At 37.6% G+C, this 26,204-nt stretch overlaps 1 long non-coding RNA gene across 1 annotated transcript in view; it reads right to left on the bottom strand.

Moving 5' to 3' along the window:
* Positions 1-26,204, bottom strand: part of LOC103892888 (uncharacterized) — a 307,678-nt gene that overhangs the window by 22,244 nt on the left and 259,230 nt on the right. The window contains exon 5 of the long non-coding RNA XR_657057.4: positions 1,886-1,976. This is a non-coding gene — a long non-coding RNA (uncharacterized LOC103892888). The remainder of the gene's footprint in view (positions 1-1,885; positions 1,977-26,204) is intronic.

Below are 26,204 nucleotides of genomic sequence, written 5' to 3'. Positions count from 1 at the left end.
GATACGTGGGTGATGGCTAGTGCTCCACAGCCCACACCGTCACTGCAGGCCAGCTACCACCTCAGATGGCAGCTGCTTATGTGAAGGACCAGCTTGTGTAAATCCTGATACTGGTGCCTAATGGTTATCTTCAGCTCAACGTGAACACATCTAAAACTATCACCTTCTCTCTAAAACTTATCCAGCATTCCCCCATCTCAGTAAATGTCTCCAGCACTCATTCAGTTTTACAAGACAGATGCCTGGTAGATTTCTTAACCTTCTGTCCTTTTTCACATTCAATCCATGACCAACTTTTTATGTTCATTTTCCTGAGTAACTATCATATTTGTCTAACTCTTTCTCTATTGACTGTCTCATCATAGTTAAAATTATCATCTTCTTTCCTAACTTTTCTTCATGTACCAGTCTAATTCCATTGCAGTTCCCTGTAAATAGGGTGACTGTATGTCCTAGGTTGTCCAGGGCAGCAAGAGTTTTAATACCTGTAGTCTCAGCCTAATTAGCAACGACACCACTTTTTATTCTCCAAACTGTCCTGATCTGGATAATAAATTATGTTATTACAACACATACAAACAGTGTCTCCTTTTAAAACTGCAAGTCTAATTATACCATTTCCTACCTAAAACTCTTTAATGGTTTCTGCTAGTCCTTGGAACAAAGTCTAAACTCCTCGACCTGGTTTTTAAAACTCTGATTATTCAGGGTTCTGCCTTACTTGCCAGGCTCATCTTGGGTAAATCTTATAGCTGCCTCACATTCTAGGATTCTATATTTCTCCTGTGATCACTCTAATCTAAATTTTTTTTGGAATTTCTTGGTTGTTTGTTTATCCCATAGAGTTTAACACCTAAATGCATAGATGATATCTAACTGCTCATTATTATATTCTCAGTACACAGTGCATATTAGTCATTCAAATATCATGATCATAGCAGAAAATAATACTTAGTTGCAAACATACAATTGTATGAGAGATAACAGCCCCAGCAACCTGACCCTATTTGGTCAAAGTTGGATGACAAAGGATGCTATATACAGCCAGAATTCAATTATAAAATTTTACGCAAATGTAAGTAAGCTTCACCAAAAAGAGAAAATGGATATCATCATTATTAATTTATCCTTGTATTATTATATATTTTCATTATTGTTATGTCATCACTAAATAGACATCAAATGCAATCATTTGTCAATTATCTATATGCAACATCCTCTTAGTAGAATAATACCACAAGTTTTTTACCACTTGGCCTTCCAGCATTAGAAGATAATGGCCTCATCCTACACAAACTTGATATAACTTAATTATATAAAGAAAAAACAATGAAAAAAATCTGCTGCTTAAATTGTTATATATTCTAATGCATTTTAAGGTCAAATATGAATTTTCCTTTTTTATTAAAAGTTAAACATTAAACAACATTAAAAATGTCATAGAAGCATTAAAGATGCTATTCCAGATTATATATGCAATGAATAATGCCCCTTTTAGTATGTCTTATTATTACAGATAATTTTTTACATATGAATACTTTGAAAACACAGATCAAAAAGACAATTGTTTTTGATCCGATCCTAACAAGATCAAAATTACTCTATTCTTTTTGCAGAACTCCAAACTCCATCTTTGCTGGCTGGGAGCTCTCTAGTCTGCCAAATAGCTGACACCAAAGCCTTCTTTTCCCAGTAGCTCATCATTCATCATGATCTTTAAGATGGCATTACATGTCAACCTATATATTTCTGGTTCCAAAAAATAAATATTGCTGGTAAAGTAACAAAAACAAAACAAAAAAAGCTATCTACACATTTTCTTCTCAAAACATATGCCAGCCCTTTCTCAAGACTGCAGAGGCTGAGTCTTGAAAGAACACCATACCTAGATCCCTGTAGCACATTTCTCAAATATGACGACCTCACTCTAAGGATGCTTGCTTCTGGTCAATTCTCTGTCTTTCATGTTTCAAGCACTGAGAAAATCCAGAAAGAAGACAATGAATAATGAGTAGTATTAGTTCTTAAATAAAACACATCATTTTTCATTTCCTCTTTAATAGTTCTCCAATGGGAATTGAGTCATTAACAAAAGAATTGTTCTAGGAGGCGTCATGACAAAAATTTCCTGCATTATGTCAGAATAACAATAGTATGAACCAAAGTATGCAAAAAAAGCTCTTACTCCCAAGCCTGAAAGCTTTTGAGTAATTGACAAGTTACATTTTTGAGATATAATTCACATACCATGAAATTCACTCATTAAACTATATAGTTTAGTGTTTTTTAGTATTTTCACAAAATGTTGCAACCAACACCAATGTCTAATTCCAGAAAGTTTCCGTCACCCCCTAAATAAGCATTGTACTCATGAGCAGTAATTCCCCATTCTCCCCTACCTCAACCCCTAACAAACATTAATCTTTCTGTCTCAAAGGGTTGGAATATTCTGGAGATTTCACATCAGTGGACTCAGAATGTACAACCATTTGTGCCTGGCTTCTTTCACTTAGCACAATGTTTTCAAGGTCCGTTCATGGTGCAGCATGTATCAGTACTTCTTGTTATGACTGAATAATTCCATTGTATGGACATAGCACATTTTTTTAATCTGTTCATCCATTGATGGACATTTCAGTTCTTTCTAGATTTTTTGGCTATATAAATAATGTTGCTACAAATATTCATGTCCAAATTTTTGCATTGACATGTTTTTCAGTTCTATTGGATATATACTTAGGAGTGGCATTGCTGAATCATCTGGTAACTTCATATTTAAATTTTTGAGGAACCACCAAAGTGTTTTCCATAGCAGCTGTACTATTTTACATTTCCACCAGCAATATATGAGTTCCAATTTCTTTATATCTTCACCAACAATTGTTATTTTCCTTTTTTAAAAAAACAATTATAATCATTCTAGTGGGTTTGAAGGGGTGTCTCATTATGGTTTTGATTTGCATTTCCCTACTGACTAATGATGTTGAACACTTTTTCATGTTTATTGGCCATTTATATATCTTCTTTGTAGAAATATCTATTCAAATACTTTGTCCATTTGTCTATTTTTAAATTGGGATTTTTATATTTTTATTGTTGAGTTGCAGGAATTCTTCACATATTCTGGATGTTTGTCCCTTTTGATATACATAATTTGCAAATATTTTCTTCTCTTCAGTGGGTTGCCTTTTCACTGTCTTGATGATGTCCTTTGAAACACAAAAGTCTCAATTTTAATGAAGTCCAATTCATCTATTTTTGTTGTTGTTGTTGCCTGAACTTTTGGTATCATATCTAAAAAACAGTTGTCTAATCCAAGGTCAAAAAGATTTATACTTTTTTTCCTAAGAGTTAAATAAATTTAGCTTTCACAATTAGGTATTTGATACATTTGGGGTTAATTTTTGTATATGGTATGAAGTGGTTTGGCTGTGTCCCCACACAAATCTCACCTTGAATTGCAATAATCCCCACGTGTCAATGTGGGGCCACATGGAGATAACTGAATCACGGGGGCGGTTTTCTGTAAACTGTTCTTGTGATAGTGTGTAAGTCTCACGAGTTCTGATGGTTTTATAAATGGAAGTTCCCCTGCACAAGCCTTTTGCCTGCCTCAACGTAGGATGTGCCTTTGCTCCTCCTTTGCCTTCTGCCATGATGGTGTGAGGCCTCACCAGCCATGTGGAACTGTGAGTCTATTAAAACTCTTTTCCTTTATAAATTGCCCAGTCTCAGGTATGTCTTTATTATTATTAGCAGCGTTAAGAACAGACTAATACACGACATAAGGTAGGAGTACAACTTATCCCAGAGCTATTTTTTTGAAAAATCTATTCTTTCTTCATTGAATTATCTTGGCACTCTTGTCAAAAATTGACCATAAATAAAAAGGATTATTTCTGGGCTTTAAAATCATTCCATTGATTTGTATGTCTTTCATTATGCTACCACTTCCTTTTTTAGATTGTAGTTTGTAATAAGTTTTGAAATTGGGAAGTTTGATTTCTGCAACTTTGTTCTTCTTTTTCAAGATTTTTTGTCTAGTCAGGGTGCCTTGCCATATAAATTTGAGGATTCACTTGACAAATTCTAAAAATAATGGTAGCTAGGATCTTCAGAGTGATTGTATATCATCTATAGATCAATTTGGGAAGTATTGACATCTTAAAAATGTTTTCTTCTAATCTATGAACACAAGACATCTGCCCATGTATTTAGGTATTATTTAATGTATTTTGACAATGTTTTATGGTTTTCAGTAAACAAGTTTTACAGTTCTTTGCTTAATTTATTTCTAATCATTTTATTCTTTTTAATGTTGTCATAAATGGAATTATTTTCTTAATTTCATTTTTGAATTATTCATTTCTATTATATGGAAGCACAACTGATTTTCATATAGTGATGTATCCTGCAACATTTCTGGACTCATTTATTACCTCTAATAGCCTTTTATTAGATACCTTAGAATTTTCTATATACAAGATCATGTTGTCTGCAAGTACAGTTTTATTTACCCTTTCTAAAATGGATGCTTTTAAAAAATTGCCTAATTACCCTTACTAAAACTTTCTGTATGTTAAATAGAAGTGACAAGAGTAGATAATCCTTGTCTGTTTCTGATACTTGGGAAAAAGATTTCATTCTTTTTTCATGAAGTATGATGTTAATCAGAAGTTTTATCAGAGTGAGGAAGTTCCTTACTCTTCCTAGTTTGAGTGTTTTCTTTGTGTTTTTTTTTTTTAACATAAAAAGTTGTCGGATTTTGCCAAGTGTTCTTTCTGCATCAATTGAGATGACCATGTAAAGAAGTTTTCTTTTATTTTATTAGTTTGTCCTATTACATACTGATTTTCATTTTGTGATCCCCCTTACATTCCTGAGATAAATCTCACTTGATCATGTCATACAATCTTTTTTATATGTTGCTGGATTGGTTTGCTAGTATTTTGTTGAGTATTTCTGTAATTATATTAATAAGGGATATGGTCTGCAGTTTTTTTCCTTGTGATGCTTTGTGTGGTTTTGGTATTTGGTATAATGCCCTCATCGAAGGAGCTGGGCAATGTCTCCTCCTCCTATATTTCTTGAAAGAGGTTGTGAAGGATTGATGTTCACTCTTTTTTAAACATTGGTAGCATTCATCAGTCATTCTTGTCATCATGTCCCAGGGTTTTCTTGTGAAAAATTTTTTATTACTTATAGTCACTTTATTGTTATAAGTATATTTAGCTTTTCTATTTCTTCTCAAGTCAGTTTAGGTAGTTTTTGTCTTTCCAGGAATTTGTTGACATACAACTGCTTATATTATTTTTATTTCTCTAGGTTCAGTAATAAGTACTCCCATTCATACCTGATTTTGATCATTTACAATTTCTCCCTGTTTTTCTTGGTCAGCCTACATAAACTTTGTCAATGTTGTTGATTTTTCCAAATAACCTACTTCTGATTTTATTTATGTCCTCTATTGTTTTTCTATTCTCTATTTTATTTACTTCTACTTCAATCATTATCATTTCTTTCTTTCTGTTTACTTTGCATTTAATTTGCTCTTGTTTTACTAGCTTCTAAAAGGAGAAAATCAGGCTATTGATTTGAGGTCTTTATTATTTCTTAATATAGGCATTTACCACTATCAACTTCCTTCTAAATGACAGTAATAGCTGTATTCTGTAAGTTTTAGTATGTTGTGGTTTTGTTTTCATTTGTAAAAATAATTTATTTTCTTTATCTTTATGTTTTCTCTTTTGGCTTTTTGGTTATTTAAGAGTGTTGGTTATTTAAGAGTGTTGTTTAATTTTCCAAATTTCCTTTTGTTATTAACTTCCCATTTCATTTTCTTATGATCAGAGAATATGCTTTGTATAATTTTAATTTTTTTACATGTATTGAGACATTTTATGGCTTCACATATGATTCATCCTGGGGAATGTACCTTCTGCACTTGAGAAGAATGTAATCTCAAGTTGTTGGGTAGGGTGCTAACTACATAGATCTCTTCTAGCTTTGCTATTCAGACATTCTATTTTTTACTGGTCTCTGTCCAGTTCTTCTAGCCATTATTAAAAGTGAAATATCAATGTCTCCAACTATTAATGTTGAACTATTTATGTCTTCCTTCAATTCTCTCAGTATTTGCCTCATGCATTTTGGAACTCTGTTGTTCAGTACATATATGTTTATATCTAGTATGTCTTCTTGATTAACTCTTCTATCATTAAAAAGTATCCTTCTTTGTCACTAATGACAGTTAGTCTTAAGGCACATTTTGTCTGATATTAGTATAGTCATTACAGCTCACTCTGATATTAGTATAGTCATTGCAGCTCACTTTGGCATTTTACAACTCTGACTTAATCTTCACTTCCTGCTTGCATAGAGTCTCCAAGTTAGCCAGAAGTGAGAACTCAGACTTTCTAAGAAATTTTCTGGAAATTTACAAAATTCTATGTAGACCTATTGCCTTCTAGAGTCTCAGAAATATGTTGGAGGTCTTCCAAATCTCCACGGATACCTCATTTTCCAGCTTTTCTTTTTAAGATATTTATTCAGCTCCTTGTTTGGCCCAACTGTTATCAATGCCTCAGGCATCTGCAATGATGAGTAATTACTGCTGATTGTTTTCAACAAATGCCTTGAGAAAAAGGCCTTTCACACTGGCCAAGCTTTGAGTGAGGTCAAATAAAAACAAATGCTGTCAATTGGACTTCCAGGGTACTGCCCTACAGAATCAAATAAAGCTCAGGGATTGGGGTTTAGGGGAGCTCCACACTCATTCTTCCCCTTCTAGTGGTTTCAAGGCTGCTGGTTGTCACCATGATTGCAGGGCTATGTTTTCAATGCTGCTGTAAATCCTGGAGGAGAGGATTTCACAGGGTAACTTACAACTGCACATAGATTGCTGTTTTTCCAAGAGATGCAGCTGGGTTTTTTCTGAGTAAATGCTCCTTGGATTTTTGCAAGGTTTCCCAGGTCTGGAAAAGCTGATTTTGGAAATTTTGCCAGTGTTCTTATTGTTTTTATAGAGAAGCAGATTTTTAGAAATCTTTACTCTTCCATTCATGCTGATGTTACCCCCATTACAGACATGGAGGTAGGCTAGTCCTAGAAATTTTAGGAAAAAAAACCTTGTCGCCAAGTAACCTGGAAGCCTGGTGTATGTTTCTATGCCTTCATTTCCAAATATACTAAAAATAATACAAGTGACCTCTTACAGGTGAGAAAAGACACTAATGAAAGTCACTACAGGTGTAATTGGCAATTAAATTGTCTTCTTAACTGACTTTGAGTAGGAATTACTGTGGATAGAGATGCGAGAAAGGTGAGCTCCAACTTGGTTTCTGTTCTCAGAAAGCTTTTAGTCAATTTTACGTGCTTGTAACACATCTTCTATGGGAGTCCACATATTTCCATTTTTAAAAGTTTGTGGTGTCCACGTTCCCAAGACGCTGGTTTGGCAAGGTGTGTGATAAAATCTAAAGGGCAAAGCGTGGAGATGAGAGTTGTCAATTATTCAATCAAGTTGTATAGACACCAATGTTGACTCTTCTGGCTTGAAAAGGCAGGGAAGAGTTTCAACTTGGAAGGTGTTTTTCTATTTGAACCTGAGGATCAAGATTAACATCTTCTCTTACCAATACATTCTGGATAGTTGTATTTTATTTTCAGGCTTTGATAAACCTGGAATGCCACTGCTTTATGGGTAGCCACGAGGCTGGACTTCACATGAGAATTCGACTTTTGTGAGTCTAGCCTTAGTGCCTTTTCTTTCTCTTCTCTTCACTTTGCAAATGAACATAAACAATTCATTTCCCATTTGAAAACCTACCTATAAAATCAAGAAAAAAAAATTGTTTAAGTTCCCTTAACCAGTATCCTCTACGGTTTCTCTTAAGTCTTGATTTGTATTGCACAATAAAGTAGGCTTTTTCCAAACTACGTTAGGATGATAAATACAACAATGTATTTTATCCTAGAAGAAGTTAATTCCTATCTGGTAGCTTTGATAAGTGTGCTTCTGATACCTCTTATTCTAATTATGCAATAAAATAACTAGGCTTTTTCAATTCACTTTTCTCAAGCAAACTTTATCTTACTGTCAGAGGCATGTGAACCAGAGCAACTCCATCTTGAATAGGAGGTGGGTAAAATGAGGCTGAGACCTACTGGGCTGCATTCCCAGATGGTTAAGGCATTCTAAGTCACAGAATGAGACAGAAGGTTGGCACAAGATACAGGTCATAAAGACCTTGCTGATAAAACAGGTTGCAGTAAAGCAGCCAGCCAAAACCCACCAAAACCAATATGGCCACGAGAGCAACTGCTGGTTGTCCTCACCGCTACACTCGCACCGGCACCATGACAGTTTACAAATGCCATAGCAACATCAGGAAGTTACCCTATATGGTTTTAAAAGGGGAGACATAAATAATACACCACCCCTTGTTTAGCATATAATCAACAAATAACCAGGGCAACCAGCAGCCCTCTGGGCTTCTCTGTCTATGGAATAGCCATTCTTTTATTCCTTCACTTTCTTAATAAACTTGCTTTCACTTTACTCTATGGATTTTCCCTGAATTCTTTCTTGCAGGAGATCCAAGAATCCTCTCTTGGGGTCTGGATTAGGACCCCAGTAAAATTACCATACACCACTAGAGTAATTGACTTATATTCTTTGTCCTCAAGATGGGAGGTTGTTGAGAACAGGAACTTGGTTTTATATTTCATTGTATCTCTGATATCTAGCATAAAACCTGGTGCATAATACATGTCAATAGGTGTTGAACAAATTGTTGCAATTAAATTTAGTAAACATTGATTGAGTGCTTGCCATTTGTCAGCTAATGTTTTAGTAATGGGATACAGGGATGTGTTTAGATTCTCACTGAGAAAAGAAAATATAAGTGCATAAATGACATTAAGTAATGGCAGATGATGCTAATTCCTGTGAAAAATGTAAAACAGATAAATGGAGTAGAGAGTTACAAAAAGAGAATTGGGAGAGTTCCTTCAGTCCAGACAGTTAGAGCCGGCCTCAGTGAAGAGATAACAGAGGAGACAGATTCATGATTGTAGGGAAGATTAATCCAGGCAGAAAAAGAAACAATTGCAAAGGCTCGGAATTGAGCCTGTTTTATTATGTCACACTCAACACGGAATTTCTTCCTAGAATTAGAGGAGAGGAGAGAATTTTTAGATTATGCATTTCTTTAATTGTTTTAATTGCAAATTTCTACTGCTGAAGAAAAGGAGCTCTCAGACAACAGGATATTTCTCCAAGACATGAAAACAGCTTTGCTCCTGGAGAATTATTTTAATTGTTCTGGTGGGCGGTATTGGAAAAAATATTTACTGGAGATTCACTTTAGGGCCACAAAATTAAAACAGCAATTTAGCAATAGGATCATAGTTAATGATGTTCGGAGATGTATTTGGTTGTTTCGGTTTATTTTATTTTACGGTAATTTAGCTGAGGTAGCTTTTATTTAATCAGAAATATTTACCCCTTTTCATTAATGATATGTGCTCTTACAATGAAATTTTTTGCTTTTTTTTCCCCCAAGTACATCTTAATTAAAGTTTAGCCAATTTCATGCATTGAAAAGTGTATATTCCCTGAGCTGAAATTCCTCTGAAAGAGTGGAATAGAGCATGCTTCTTACTGATCCCAAGTGTTCCAAATTCTGACCCAAATAAGACCTTTGGGGGTTCAAGCTCATTTACATTTCATAAAACGTAACTTCCTATTTCTGGAGAATAAAAGGCTTTGAAAGTCACAAGGAAACAGCTCAAAAGGCATCCAGGGCATGAAATAGCTTTAACAAATCCTGCTTGATGAGTTAAGTGTAAAGGAATCAGAAACATATGGATTATATTTCCCATAAAATACACATAGGCTTAATAGTGAAGAAGAAAAAGTGGCTGTGGCCCAGTGTGATTCAGGTTTTTTCGAACCTAAAACATTTGGAAAATAGTTCAAGATGGTTAATAAGCCCCAAAGCAAGCCCAGTCTGTCCTTCCTACTGTAGGGAGGAATGTGCTGGATTTCAATGCAGTACAAGGGGGCGTCTGCTGGATTACTGACAACCCTCTTTGTCACACAAACAGTTACCTCCTAGGGAGACAGAGAAAGGCAAGGCAGGTTTGCACTTGTCTGAGATATGCAGAATACTTTGGACCCCACTGGCAGAAAGTGCATGTTTCTTGGTCCTAACTCCTCCTAACAGCCATAACCTTCTGACTCGGTCATTTCAAGTCATGGTTATGGAAAGGCTCCTTCTCTCCTTTCTTTCCATGGTCACCTACATCCTACCCACTCATCCACCCCCTATATAAAAAAAAAAAAAAGAAAAAGAAAAACATCAACATTTCTAAAATTGTTCTTTAAGAGATTGTTCTAATCTGAACTCATTTAGGAAATGAGGAGGTTGAATAAATTGCATTCCCAGGCTTAAATTACTGTGTCATTCTTGGTGACACAATGAACCCTTTCACCTAGCATTGTGTCCTAGGAAATTACAATTCCTGCCTTGAATGGACCTGCTAGAGAACAAGCAGAGGGTCAGTCGCAGATCGTTAGTCAGAGGGGATCCAGAGCCCATGAGTCATGACCTCTCACTGTTGCAGGAAGCAATCCTGACCACTTACCCCCAAGTCTCTTCAGGCCCACTGCCCTGGGGGAGCTACCACACACTGCAAAAGAATGTCCACACTGTGACTGCAGTGTGGGGACCAGAGACCCACTGAGTCAGGCTGCTCTTTCAGGTGGAGGTCAATGCTGCTCTGTCAGGCAGGACCAGTACTCCTTTGTGATGCAAATTTTAGAGGAAGTGCTTTCCAGCAAATGCTCCACTTTCTTCAACTTCACAAATTCTTTAAGGTTATCATCTATTTTCCATTTTCACAATCACAACCATTATTCGGGAATTCTTATTCTACCCATTATGTACACAGTCTTCAACTTAAAGCACCAATCCAACCATATGACCTTTCAGTAACTCTTTCTTCAAACATTTGGTCATCTAACTACTGACCTGTCGGATTCTTAGAAAAAAAAAATGACCAAGTAATATTGAAACCTGGGGAAGCCTTAGCATTTTCTATCTTAGAAGGCAACTGAAAACAACCTAAAGTGAGTAGTTATGTAAATGAGGTGTGTTTAGATCCTGAAGTTGATCAGACCAGGCTATCTTTGCCAGACTTCTGCAGGGACTTGAGTCTAGAGAGAAGGCAACTGAATATATTCATGTGCTGCCTTAACCTTGGAGTCCTCAGGCTTCTAACTTGCAAGTTTTCTGCTTAGAACTCAGCATCTGGGGCAATGGCTTCCAGCATTTTTTTTTCTTTTACTTTAAGTTCTGGGATACATGTGCTGAATGTGCAGGTTTGTTACATAGGGATACATGTGTCATGGTGGTTTGCTGCACCCATCAACCCATCATCTAGATTTTAAGCTCTGCATGCATTAGGTATTTGTCCTAATACTCTCCCTCCCCTTTCCTCCTACCCTTCAACGGGCCCCGGTGTGTGATGTTCCCCTCCCTGTGTCCATGTGTTCTCATTGTTTAGCTCCCACTTATGAGTGAGAACATGCGGTATTTGGTTTTCTGTTCCTGTGTTAGTTTGCTGAGGATGATGGTTTCCAGCTTCATCCATGTCCCTGCAAAGGACATGAACTCATTCTTTTTTATGACTGCAGCATTTTTGAATATAAAAAAATCTTAGTTTACTATATTCACTTGTCCATTTCAGATCAATACTCAAGACCCAATGCTTTCTAGTTATCTAGCCTTCCTCATCTTGTCTCCAGGATTATCTGTGCTTTCCCGTCATTAGGCACCTCTTCCACAGATTACCACTCTCTCAAAGCCACCTCTGCAACTCTGTGCTGTCTTCTGCCTGACAGACTCTTCCTAGTGCTACCTGCAATATCTGTTCCCTCTCTTCCCCCAGTGCATAGAGCCACCCCTTAGCAAGTTTAGCTTCTTCACTTTCTCTCAAAATCTTGTGCCTTCAATTTACCCTGCTGGATGTTTTGTTTGTTTGTTTGTTTGAGACAGAGTCTCGCTCTGTCGCCCAGGCTGGAGTGCAGTGGTGTGATCTCAGCTCATTGCAACCTCCGCCTCCCGGGTTCAAGCCACTCTCCTGCTTCAGCCTCCCGAGAAGCTGGGACTACAGGCGCCCGCCACCACGCCTGGCTAATTTTTGTATTTTTAGTAGAGATGGGGTTTCACCATGTTGGCCAGGCTGGTCTTGAACTCATGACCTTGTGATCCGCCTGCCTCAGCCTCCCAAAGTGCTGGGATTACAGGTGTAAGCCACCACACCCAGCCTGGATGTTTCTTTACTAAACTCATCTCCACCTGATACAGTTTGGATATTTGTCCCCTCCAAATCTCATGATAAAATGTAGTATCCAGTGTTGGAGGTAGGACTTGGTAGGAGGTGTTTAGATCATGGGGGTGAATCTCTCATGAACGGATTAGCACCACCCCCTTGGTGATGAATGAGTTTTCACTCTGAGTTCACATGAAATCTGGTTGTTTAAAAGTGTGTGGTCCCTGCTCCCTCTCTCTTTTTCCTGCTCTCGCTGTGTGATACTCCAACTTCCCCTTTACCTTCTGCCATGATTGTAAGCTTCCTGAGGCCTCACCAGAAGCAGAAGCTGGCACCATTCTTCCTGTACAGCCTGCAGAAGCATGAGCCAAATAAACCTCTTTTCTATATATATTACCCAGTCTTAGGTATTTCTTCATAGTAATGCAAAAACTGGCCAACACACCACTTGGCATATTGTGTACAGGTCAGCCATCTCTTATTCTTATTCTTATTCTTTTTGTTTGGGTTTTTTTTCTTTTCTTTATTTTTTATTTTATTTTATTTTATTTTTTGAGACAGGGTCTCACTCTGTCACCCAGGTTGGATTGCAGTGGCACCATCATGGCTCACTGCAGCCTTGACCTTCTGGGCTCAAACCATCCTCCTACCTCAGCCTCCCGAGTTTCTGGGACTACAGGCATGCTCCATTATACCCAGCTAACTTTTTTCTTATTTGTAAAGATGAGATCTCCCTATGTTGCCTGGTCTGGTCTTGAACTCCTGGGCTCAAGCAACTCTCCCGCCTCAGCCTCCCAAAGTGCTGGAATTACAGGTGTGAGCCACCATGCCCAGCCACCATCTCTTATTCTAAACATATAAATCCAAACATCCTTTTGACAAAGTTCTCTCTTTTTTTGCAAGTTCTCTTCTTTTGCAACTCCTATTAACATCTAATAAAGACTAAGTTTATCCAAGTTAGTGAGATAATGTGCAATTTATGAATATACAGTATATGTTCAATATTACTTTGCTACAATTAGCAAAACACCAAGAGGATTGTAGGTAGGCATGTCTGTATATTTGAATATCATCTATGTGATTTTCCTCTATCTCCTTCCAACTAGAATGTAAAAACTTTATGGATGCTGTAAATTAGTTTATTTTGTTTACTTCTGTATACCCAGTTTCTAGAATAGTAAGCCCCCCAAAAATATCTTTCCTGAATGAATAGATGAAATCCATTCTTCCATGGGGGTAATCCCATTGCAAAATAAACTCCTACGTCTTTAACCTTTCTACCCTTTATTTCTCTGCCTCACTGGTGACTAAGACCTGATTCTCCCAGAGGTAAAATTTCTTCTGCAGATCTTCCAAATCCATGAGTTTATCTGCCTGGGGTAAAACCTCTTTTCCCTTTGAAGTTCCTGCATTTGGCTCTCCTCTGCCCTGCCATTTTGTCCTCATCAATCTACTCCCCAGTACCCACTCTTCCTTCATCAAGGACTTTGGCATGTGGCTTCCCATCTTCATCGCCATCACAGTTCCTATCAACACTCTGCGAGGCTCCAATAGGCACAGGGATGACACCTCTGATGCCCGGCCCTCTTGGTTCCTCCACACTCTCAACACTCCAGTCCCCTTTCCCTGCACACTTCATTAGCTCCTTGTTCCCACAGTCAAATGTCATCCTTATTACAGTAAATGCCACCTATACTTCTTGGACAGACGCCACAGTTTTAGCTCCCTCTCAGGTGACTCTCTTTACCTGTACTTCCCCTGCATACAATCTCCAACCCTTTGAGCCTTTACTTATTCCCATAAGTCCCTCCTTCCTCACTTCCTTCCCTATGCAGCTCACTATTCACCAGCCCAGAGACTTCTGTGAACCCCAAAAATCTGAGACAGGCCTCGGTTAATTTAGAAAATTTATTTGCCAAGGTTGAGGACACACACCCATGACACAGCCTCAGGAGGTCCTGATGACATGTGCCAAAGGTGGTCAGGGCACAGCTTTGTGTTAATACATTTTACAGAGACATGAGACATCAATCAATATGTGTAACATATACATTGGTTCAGTCCAAAAAGGTGGGACAGCTTAAAGCAGGGAAGGGTTTTCCAGGTCATAGGTAGATAAGAGACAAATGGTTCCATTCTTTTGAGCTTCTGATTAGCCTCTCCAAATAATCAGATATGCATTTATCTCAGTAAGCAGAGGGGTGACTCTGAATAGAATGGGAGGCAGGTTTGCCCTAAGCAGTTCCCAGCTTGAGTGATTTTTGGAGGTCCAACATTTATTTTCCTTTCACACTTCTTTGTCAGTACCTTGACCTCCCTAAGTTTAATGTTTTTACTTTTTTTGTTTGTTTGTTTTCTGTTCCAGCCACCCAGACAAGTCAAAATGTCACCTTTTTCCCTGCTTAGAGAAAATTATACTGTCTTACAGATTGATGCCTTAAAAACACCTAACCTCTAACCTCAAGCCCCTAACCTCAAGGCATGCCTGATGCTGTCCAGCTATCTCTTGAATTTCTTTATTCAGCCTTCGTTTTCCAAAGGAACTATTTAAACCCTCTTAAGTCCTTCAACATTTTAACCCTGTCATTTGCCCCAACACTATGCAGGTAAACACATCTTCCTGTTTCACAGAGATTATAGCCAGCACACACGAGAGCTCTTGACTTCATTCTAGGCCTAGGAGCTAACCAGGGACGGATTCTCTTCATTGCATTCTAAAGGAAGAAGTGCTGCCCCCAACCTGCATTCTAAAACCCAACCTTTGATCCTTCTGATGGACTTGGTTATCTTGATTGATTATTTCATTTCTCTTCCACGTCGTTAACTTCTTCATATATGTTGGCTCCTTTTCAATAGCATTTAAAGATGGGCAAGCCTATCTTACCAAGACAAAATAAACTCTCCTTGAAACCCACAACTTCTGCCATCCGTCTCTTATCTCTGCTCCCTTTCACAGATAAATGTCCTTAAAAGAGTGTTTAGAGCTGGCCAGTTTTGGTGGGTCACACCTGTAATCCCAGTACTTTGGGAGATCGAGGCGGGCAGATCACCTGAGGTCAGGAGTTCAAGACTAGCCTGGCCAACATGGTAAAACCCTGTCTCTACTAAAAATACAAAATTAACCTGGTGTTGTGGCGCATGCCTGTAATCCCAGCTACTTGGGAGGCTGAGACAGGAGAATCGCTTGAACCCGGGAAGAGGAGGTTGCAGGTGAGCCGAGACCACGCCACTGCACTCCAGCCTGGGCAACAAGAGTGAAATTCAGTCTAAAAACAAAAAAAAAAAAACCAACAAAAGAGTGTTTAGAGCTGCAATAACTACCCCCTCACTTTCCAGGGGACCACTTCTTCCTCCTGGAGCTCTCTTCCCTTGCAATCTCCACATTAGCCACCTGCTTCTCTAGTTCGTCTACTCAGTGTCCTCTACAGCTGCCCTCTTCTAACCCTGCCTGTCTTCCTGATGATGGTGTACCTCAGAACACCATTGTAGCAGCGACACATCTGTTTGCATCCCACCAACAATTTCAAGGTCACCTTGACATTTCCACAATACCCCCTCTTACTTTAACCACAGCTCATTACAATGAACATTTTCTAAATGGCAGCCAGAATTCAAAGATGAAAAAAAAAAGAAAACATGATCGCTGCTCCCAAAAATCTCACAATCTAGTGGAAAAAGCAAAAATGTACACATTGAATTAGTGTACATAGCGTGTGGTAATAAGATGATTTCCTAGCTACCTAAATTGTAGGGTAATTATGCAGATTAACCAATCTTGTTTCCACATTTTAATGACTCAATTTACAAAATAAGCTTTCATACAGTTTCTCAGGATTACAATTCAAACAAAAAATTTTTTCTGTCTTCAAAAGTTATTCCTACTCATAGCCTATTGCATTAGTGAAATAACTATTTATTTTTACATATGACTAAAAGATTGCCACACATATTCCTAAATTAAACAACATACTTTTCAAAATATATCATTTTTGTTTCTACTTTGCAATTGGAAACAGATAACGAGACAAATTTAGAAACTAGTTGGCTGGCAAACTAATTTATCTGTCTCCTATATTAGCAAGTTTATAAGAATTTTGACATACCATAACATATGTATGTATTCAATCAAATCAAATTGGCCCATCAACAAATAGCAGCATGGGTTGAGAATAGCGTTGAGCGTTGTTACAAATTATATTCCTGAGAAAACATTAAAAACAATTCTGAAGAAACTAAGTGAATGAATTACAAAAAAGAAAACATTTATAAACTAAGCAATAATATTTAATATTTGTTAAAGAATTCCTTTCCAATGTTGTCATAAACTAGCTCCAAGCAAGCCATCAAGCCAAGCTTTCAGTTTTTGCCATCTTTTTACATCTTTGAAATAACATTTTCCTTAAATGGGATCATCATTTTACTCACCTTTTTTTTTTTCTTTCTTTTTGGAGAGACAGATTCTCACTCTGTCGCCCAGGCTGGAGTACAGTGGTGCAATCTTGGCTCACTGCAACCTCTGCCTCCCAGGCTCAAGTGATTCTCCTGCCTCAGCCTCCCGAGTGGCTGGGACTACAGACGCATGCCACCATGGCTGGCTAATTTCTTTTGTATTTTAGTAGAGGTGGGGTTTCACTGTGTTGACCAGGCTGGTTTCGAACTCCTGAGCTCAGGCAATCCATCCACCTTGGCCTCCCAAAGTGCTAGGATTACAGGCGTGAGCCACTGCACCCGGCCATTTTACTCACTCTTATAGGATTAACTTTTAGTGACAGATATATTGTGTTCACTTGAAGAACAGAAACCCAGAGCCTAGAGGCTGCCTGCAGAATAGTCTAGCAGGTCGCTTTCTCTAAGAGATTGATTTGGATCTTTAAAGACAGGTCTCGTTGTCTCAACTTACTTCCTTTCCATGTACACTACCATGCATGTCACAATATATAAAAGGTTAGTGTCATGCCTTTTATCTAAAACCACATTTTTGGCTTTATGAATTACCTGTTAAACATGTAAGCAATGCTCCTACAGTAGAAAGAAAAATGATCATTTTATTTCACTCAAGAATAAGTCCAGATAATAATAATTATCAATATTAGATAATACTTTGGTGTGTTGATGATAGATGGATAAAATAGATATATAAATCAATATATAATATTTACCTGTATATCACTATATGATTTACACCAATATATAAATACGTAATATATACCTATATATTATATATAACATATTAATATATAACATATAATATGTTTGTGATGGTGAATATTGAGTGTCAACTTGATTGGATTGAAGGATGCACAGTATTATTCCTGAGTGTGTCTGTGAGCGTGTTGCCAAAGGAGATTAACATTTGAGTCAGTGGACTGGGAGAGGCAGACCCACTCCCAATCTGGGTGGGCACCATCTAATCAGCTGCCAGTGCCGCTAGGATAAAGCAGGCAGGAAAAAATGGAAGAGCAGATTTTCCCAGTCTTCCGGCCTTCATCTTTCGCCTGTGCTGGATGCTTCTTGTCCTCAAACATCAGACTCCGAGTTCTTCAGCTTTTGGACTCCTGGACTTACACCAGTGGTTTGCCAGGGGCTCTCAGGCCATTGGCCATAGAATGAAGGCTGCATTGTCAGCTTCCCTACTTCTGAGGTTTTGGGACTCAGACTGATCCACTACTGGCTTTCTCGCTCCTCAACTTGCAGACAGCCTATTGTGGGATTTTACCTTGTGACCATGTGAGTCAATTCTCCTTAATAAACTCCCTCTCATATGTTGACAAAAAGAGTTGAACTCTGCAAAATATTTGAGGAGATTTATTCTGAGCCAAATGTGAGTGACCATGGCCCATGACACAGCCCCCAGGAGGTCCTGAGAACATGTGCCCAGGGTGGTCGGGGCGCAGCTTGGTTTTATACATTTTAGAGAGGCTTGAGACATCAATCAAATACATTTAAGAAATACATTGGTTTGGTCCAGAAAGGCGGGACAACTCAAAGTGGGTGAGGGTGGGGTGGGTGGTGTTCCAGGCTGTAGGTGAATTTAAACATTTTCTGGTTGACAGTCGGTTGAGTTTGTCTAAAGACCTGGGATTAATAGAAAGGGAATGTTCAGGTTAAGATAAAGATTGTGGAGGCCAGAGTTTTCTTTTTTTTTTTTGAGACAGAGTCTCGCTCTGTTGCCCAGGCTGGAGTGCAGTGGCGCAATCTTGGCTCACTGCAAGCTCCACCTCCCAGGTTCACGCCATTCTCCTACCTCAGCCTCCCGAGTAGCTGGGACTACAGGCGCCCATCACCACGCCCGGCTAAATTTTTTGTATTTTTAGTAGAGATGGGGTTTCCTCATGTTAGCCAGGTTGGTCTTGCTCTCCTGACCTCATGATCCGCCCCCTTTCGGCCTCCCAAAGTGCTAGGATTACAGGCGTGAGCCAGCACGCCTGGCCCAGAGTTTTTTTGAAGTCTTACAGTGGCTGCTGTTAGAGACAATAGATGACAAATGTTTCCTATTAAGTTCTTAGTTAATCTTTTTAGGATTGGAAGAACCTGGGAGAAAAAGATCTAGCTATATTAATAGAGATTCTTTACAAATGCAGATTTTCTTCCACAAAGAACAGCTTTGCAGGGACAAAATATGGCAAAGAAACATGTTTTGGGGTAAGATATTTTGATTTTCTTCCTTGTCTCATAATGTTATGCCAGAGTCAGGTTGGAAAATAAGTCATGATATATAGGGTTAAATAAAACCCATCTGATGAGAATTTATGGTTTGTAGGGCCTGACTCTCCAGACCTCTTAGAAAGGAATTTGGGCAAGATAAAAAAAAATCAGAGTTTAGTCCATATATATATATATCTCTTCTATTAATTCTGTCCCTCTAGAGAACCCTAATACAATGTTATATATAATATATACACACATATATAAATGGATACACACACACATACACACACATATGTATATACACACGTCTCCATTTTATAGATGAGGACACTAAGGCATAGAGAGACTGACAAACTTGCCCAGAGTCATGAAGCTAGTATATTGTGTTGCTGGGATTTAAACCTAGGCTTTCTGGTTCCAGAAATAATGTCTTTCTTGTTCTAAAGGTGTCCATTTTCCTTGAATATTTAAGCAAATATAATATCTCTTAAGTTTTATCCTTCTCGGAAGTTTTGTCAAACTTGGGAGCAAGTTAGCTTAGCTGAAACCGACTTGTCAGGATCAGCCAACTTTATTCTATTATTGGTTTTGGTTTGGTTGTGCTTGTTTATTTATCATGATGGTGTTAATTGTGTGTGCATATGTTATTAATGATGGTGAATTTTCTGTGAAGCAAAAGAAGTTTGCATTTCAGGGCCTCTTATTTGTCTGGGTCTTTTCTGTAGTCAAGGTCCCTAGTAATATGGTCACATGGTCATATGTTTTCATAAATTTTATAAAATTAATCTATTGTGACTATAAACACTTTAGGCCACTGTGTCTATCCACTCTGATTTCTCTTCATATCAGTTGTTAAGTGGCCATAGACATTTTGGTAATTCAAATAAGAAGTTAAAATCAAAATACAAAAAATCTGAGCTATGGGTGGGGGGGCTATGTAGATAATTCAGTCATGTCCATGTATGCCTAAATTATTGCTAGACATCCCTACATAAGAACAGGTTCCAGGAAAATTTCTACAGTCTTCTCTACTGACTACACAATGTCATCGCACAAAGAATGAGAGCAGAGATCTAACAGGAATAGAGCCAGATAATAGGCAATATAAAGTCCTTCCAAATAATAGAGTTCAATATGTGAAAGAAAACATGATGGAGTTTTTCTCAATATCACAATAAGCCTAAGATTGTATATGCATTATTAATAATTAATTAGAAACAAATAAAACTGTTCTAAATAATAATTTTCACAAAGTTTGCCTTTCAAGTAGGATATAGTATGTTTGGCAAATCTTTGCTCCTACTAAAACAACTAGGGAGAAAAAAGGATAAATTAGAAAATTATATTGTTAAAGTCATCAGAAAACTATGGAAGCAATGAGAACTAGATGCAGTAAAATTCCAAACAGAGAAGAGCCCTTCCTAAGAGGGCTGGCAACCAATAGTTGTTTCTTCTGTGAGAGCATTCGCAAGTTTGGGCAAAGTCTGAGTCTCAGGCTTGGCACAGGTGGAGGAATTCCACTGCAGAAAACCAAGACGAATAATGCTTCTGAAAACTTCCGAATGGTAGATAGAGATCTGAAGGAGCGCAGATACATGACCCCAAAGGACATTTGTTGAGTGCTGAGGCAGTATAGGAAGTGGGGTGTTTATGTGTTCAGGGTGCTTAGGTGACAAAATCCTTCTATAAATACAACAGATTTGCAAGGTTATGAACCTGCTTGGGTGGAAGTTTAAAGGGCTTAATTTAAAGGATCCAAAAGATATACATTATATTACTGAAGAAGTAGAGACTCATTAGACTTTTCATCAAAACCCTGGTAAAGCCACAGTCAAAAAGGTTGGGGCTGAAAGGGAGAGTAAAATTTTGCTCAATTTCTTGGTACTTAGGATAAAAGGTCCTGTTTTAAACCATGGCTCGTCTCTTTCTCAAGATGTTTGTCAGATATTGAAGCTACATGGGGCTGGAGGCTAAATAGTTAAGCTCAAACTCAGAAAAATTGAATTGAAGGGTTTAAGGTCCGAGGAGACACACATCTACCAAGATCACAATCAGAAGATCAGTGATATAGCAGAAGTGGGCTGAATCTAACTAAAACTACAATCCAGCTCTAACCAAGCTCAACTACTGATTAGATTTAAATGACCTGGCCAGGCACTGTGGCTTATGCCTGTAATCCCAGCACTGACCAAGCTCAACTACTGATTAGATTTAAATGACCTGGCCAGGCACTGTGGCTTATGCCTGTAATCCCAGCACTTTGGGAGGCCGAAACAGGCAGATTGCTTGAGCTCAGGAGATTGACACCAGCTTGGGCAACATGGCAAGACCCTGTCTCCACTAAAAATACAAAACACTAGCCAGGCATGGTAGTGCATGCCTGCAGTCCCAGCTACTCAGGAAGCTGAGGTGGGAGGATTGCTTGAGCCTGGGAGGCGGAGGTTGCAGTGAGCCAAGGTCACACCACTGCACTCCAGCCTGGGTGAAAGAGTGAGGCCCTGTCTCAAATAAAATAAAATAAAATAAAATAAATGAAATGAAATAAAATAACCTTCCCCTCATATTATCTTCTCAAGAAAGAACAATTCCCCTTGGGGAAAAATGACATTATAGTCATTATTTACAGATTTTTAAAATCTGTCATAAAATTTAAATTTAAAAAACCAAGAAACAAGATAATTTATCTTATAGTCAAAAGAAAAATTAAGCAAGAGAAGTAGAACCTCAGTTTATCCAGATATTGAAATTTGTAAATAAAAATATTAAAATAACAATTATAGCTATGGTAAAACAGAGGAAAGGATGGTTAAAATAAAGAAATGAATGAAAAGATGCACAATGTAATAAACAACTTGAAGCTATAAACATCAAATATACCTCCTAGAAATGAAAAATGCAATTATCTGAAACAAGGAATCCATTAGAACAATCTAGGCAATGCAAAACAAAAAAGATTAGTGAACTCAAAGACAAACCAATAGAAAAACATTCGAGCTGAAGAATGGAGGGGGTAAAGCATAGAAACAACAACAACAAAAGAGAAGAAAATTCATATGGGAGACATTCAATTGTAACATACTGTATTTGGATTTCCAGGAAAGGGTAGAAATGGACCAGTGAAGTATTCAAAGAAATAATGCAAATATTTTTTGGACTGATGAAAAGGAATAAATTGCAGACTTATAAATTCAGTAAACCCAAAGCAGGATACCGTTCTTTTACTCTCTCCCTCTTTCTGTCTCTGTCTCTCTGTCTCTCTCTCTCTTTATCTCTGACACACACATGCACACACACACAGAGACACACTCCTAGGCAAACGTACGTTAAAACCACAAAGATCACATGGAAAATACAAAACACGAGCTACCAATACCAGGAATGTGAAAAGGGACACCACTACAGATGCAACAGATCTTTTAAAAATAATAACAGGATAATTGTGAATGACCTTATGCCAGTGAAATTTCCAATAAAGTAAAATTTAAAAATTAAAAAAAATCACAACCTATGAAACCTGACAAAGGAAGAAATTTAAAAATCTGAATTAAATATGTAATTATAAGACCTTCCTATGAGAATGACCCAGATCTGGAGTGATTCACTAGTGAATTCATACAAACATTTAAGAATAAAATAGACCAATCTTATACAAACTTTTTTTAGAAACTAAGGGGAATAAAGGAAATACTTCCCAACTCCTTTCTGAGAGCTTGGGGACAAAACTTGATTCCATACCCTGAAAAGAAAATTTTAAAAAGAAATACTGCAGACTAATCTTACTCATAAACTTAGAGGCAATTTTTTTAAAAAAATTGGAAAAGTGAATTCAGTAATATGTAAAATGAGTAATACACCATTTAAACAAGGTTTATTTCATGTAGCCAAGAGTGTATTAATATTCAAAACTTAATGTAATTTACTTAACAGTAAATGTAATATTCAAAACTTAAAGTAATTTACTTACAAAAACTTAATGTAATTTACAACACAGTAGAAAATCACGCAATCATCTTAATGAATGCAGAAAAAAAGTATGTGACAAAATTTAACACCTGTTTATGGTTTTAAAAACTTATAAAATCATGAATAGCAGAAAGCTTGTTTAAACTGATAAGCACATCTACAAAAAGAAAACCCCTCATACTTAATGGTAAAATATGGAAAATTTTCCCCAACAACAAAAATGAGGCAAAGACTATTACTATTTATATTCAGTGTTGAAACAGAGATCTTGGCCATTTGAAGAAAGCTATAAAAGTAAAGAAAATAAAGACTCAAAAGGACTATTATAAAACCATAGTAATTAAGACAATGTCATATTGGCACAAAAATAGACAAAATAACTAATGATACAGAATGGCATTGATATAGACCAACTTATGTATGCTCCCCGATTTATGACAAAGGCAGCACTGCAGTGAAGAGGGGGAAAGGTAGCCATTTCATTAAATGGTGCTGGGTCAGTTAGATAACCATATGGACAAAATGAGTCATCCCAGAAGGTTGGAAAGCATGGAGCTGTTGTGACCTGGCTTGTTATTGTTACATCAGCCAAGTCTATTGCATAGTCTCAGCCACCCAGTGTTTCCAGCTTAGATGATCCAATGTTGTTAAAATAGTAAATTTTTTTTTGCATCACAATGAACACATGGTGGTCTCTTCTCTGTTCATCAGGATGTACATACAGTGGTCTTTTCCTTGCTCACTTCAGAATTCTACTTGAAATTATTTCAAAAATTGCCTGAGTACCTGCAGTGTTCTATTATGAATTTGGCAAGAAAGAACAAAAGAGAGGGAATAGTATCAAACAGATACACACAAAGTGAGTAATATTTGTCTTGCCAACATAGACTGCACAATGAAAGAAAAAAAAAGGAAGAAAAAGAAAAGAAAAATTTGTCAAATTTCCACGAATTTGGAATTCAATCTGAACCATATGTAGCTCCAGATTAGGTCATATTCTCATGATAAAATTACTAATTTTGTCTTCAATTTTGTCTGCTACTCAGTATTTCCATGATCTCTTATTAGCTGATCTCATGCATTATTTATTTGGTCTGTATCATTCGAAGATAGGGGACTTTGAAGCCCTGAAGTTTCACCAGGAGGTTTGGTACTCAGTGATTAAGGTACAAGTGGAAAGGTAAGAGAGTTGGGTACAGTGGCGCACAGACTCTGGAACAAAGTCCCCTTACTTGCTAGCAGTGTGATCTTGGGCAAGTTACTTCCTCTCCCTGTGCCTCAGTTTTCTTGTCTGTGGAATGAGTTCAATAATAGGACCTACTTCATTAGGTTGTTGAGAATATTAAGAAAGTTTGAGGTTAAGGCACTTAATATATAGTGCCTGACAAATAATTAGTCCTAAAAAGATATTAGTTACCATTTTTAGGTTGTAAGAACCACACAGAAAATTCTTGTCCTTTAGACACTGGCTTTTTCTAATTGCATATTAACCCAGGCTTTCCACAAATTGTAGTGATTTGGAACAAATTAGTATTTGCCCCTTTAAGCTCAGTTTTCCCATTAGCAGAGGGCAACTATGCCTTTCTGGTTTCCCATCAGAAGCCAGTTGAGAATAAGAGGCAGTAGAGCAGAGTAGCAAAGATCTTAGGCTTTGGAGCCAGTGGCCTTAGTTTAAAACTCCTCTGATGGTTTCCAGCTGTGCTACCTTGCAGTGAATGATGTAATTCCTCTTCTCATCTTTAAAATGGGGACGTAATGGCATCAACTTCATAAGATGATCAGGAGAGTTAAATAAGAATGCATTTAAATTGTTTAATGATCAGTTTATGTGATTACTAATAGTCATTGTGCTATTATTATTAACATTGGTCCCAACATAGAAATGCTTTGAATTCACTGGTAAGGATGCATTTGAATAATTCAAAGCACATTATTTTCTTTCAAATTTTCAATAGCAGAGACTTCATTTCCTTTTTTTTTTTTTTTTTTTTTTGTTGAGATGGAGTCTTGCTCTGTCACCCAGGCTGGAGTGCAGTGGTGCGATCTTGGCTCACTGCAACCTCTGCCTCCTAGGTTCAAGTGAGTCTCCTGCCTCAGCCTCCCAAGTAGCTGGGACTACAGGTGCATGCCACCACACCTGGCCAATTTTTTGTGTTTTTAGTAGAAGCGGGGTTTCACTATGTTAGCCAGGATGGTCTCAATCTTCTGACCTCATGATCCGCCTGTCTTGGCCTCCCAAAGTGCTGGGATTACAGGTGTGAGCCACCGCACCCAGCCTGAGACTTTGCTTCTTTTAGCATGGTGTTCGTTATACTCCAGGCACTTGAGTCTTTACCCAATTAAGATATTCATTGCAGACTCTTTGCAGTTATTTGTTGACACAAGTAATGTACAATATTCAGGCTCTCACCTAGTTAAATATTAGATGTGATCCATAAAATATGTGTATAAACCAAACTCTCTTTAAAATGTAGCGTATCATTCATTTGCTCCAGAGTTTATGGACTATTCTTATAGAGGATCAAAGCTGATGATTTGTATGTAAATAATTGAAATTTATCTTGTTACCTTGTGATTTTAGGCTTTCTCTCAATCACTATTACATTTCCATGACTCTCCTGATACTAATAGTCCAGTATTATTACCACTTGACTATGAAAAAAATACAAAACAAAATGAAAACAAACACCTCACGGAGCTCAGTTCTATCGGCTGATTATGCAGCAGATGTCCATGAATAACAGAGAAGAAGAAAAAGAAGAATAAGAAAAAAGAGGTTTCACAATTCCAAATGGAGTTAATTAGGAATGAAAGTTGCAATGGAATGGAGTGGGAAAGTCAACTGGACTTACCAAGGGCTAACCTAAGAGGGTGTCCAAACATCATTGAACTTCTCTCCAACTAGTCTCTAGACAGTTGTTAGCACCCGATTCCCTGGTAAGACAGCAGTGCAGTGGGTCATCAGTAAGACCAGAAGTTCTACAGACAGTTATAAATTATGAAAGGAGAGATTTACTTGAAAGAGTAAGCCAGAGTGGCCTCCAGGAATTTTTGAAACATCACACTGGAGCAGACAGTGAAATCTAGTAGTTGTTAGTAGCATACAAAGGGCCTGAAGCAAAGTAATCAGAGAAAAAAATTATAAGGTAGTGGGTATATTGGCTCAGACCCAGTAACATAAGACATTCATTACACCGAGACACTGTAAGTCTCTGAATGCTCCTCAACTCTCTCAGCTGTTAATATAAGATGAG

The sequence above is a fragment of the Pongo abelii genome, chromosome 19, assembly GCF_028885655.2.
Source record: "Pongo abelii isolate AG06213 chromosome 19, NHGRI_mPonAbe1-v2.0_pri, whole genome shotgun sequence".
Classification (NCBI taxonomy): domain Eukaryota; kingdom Metazoa; phylum Chordata; class Mammalia; order Primates; family Hominidae; genus Pongo; species Pongo abelii.
The sequence above is the reverse complement of the archived record's forward strand: the minus strand, read 5'-3'. Positions and strand labels throughout refer to the sequence as shown.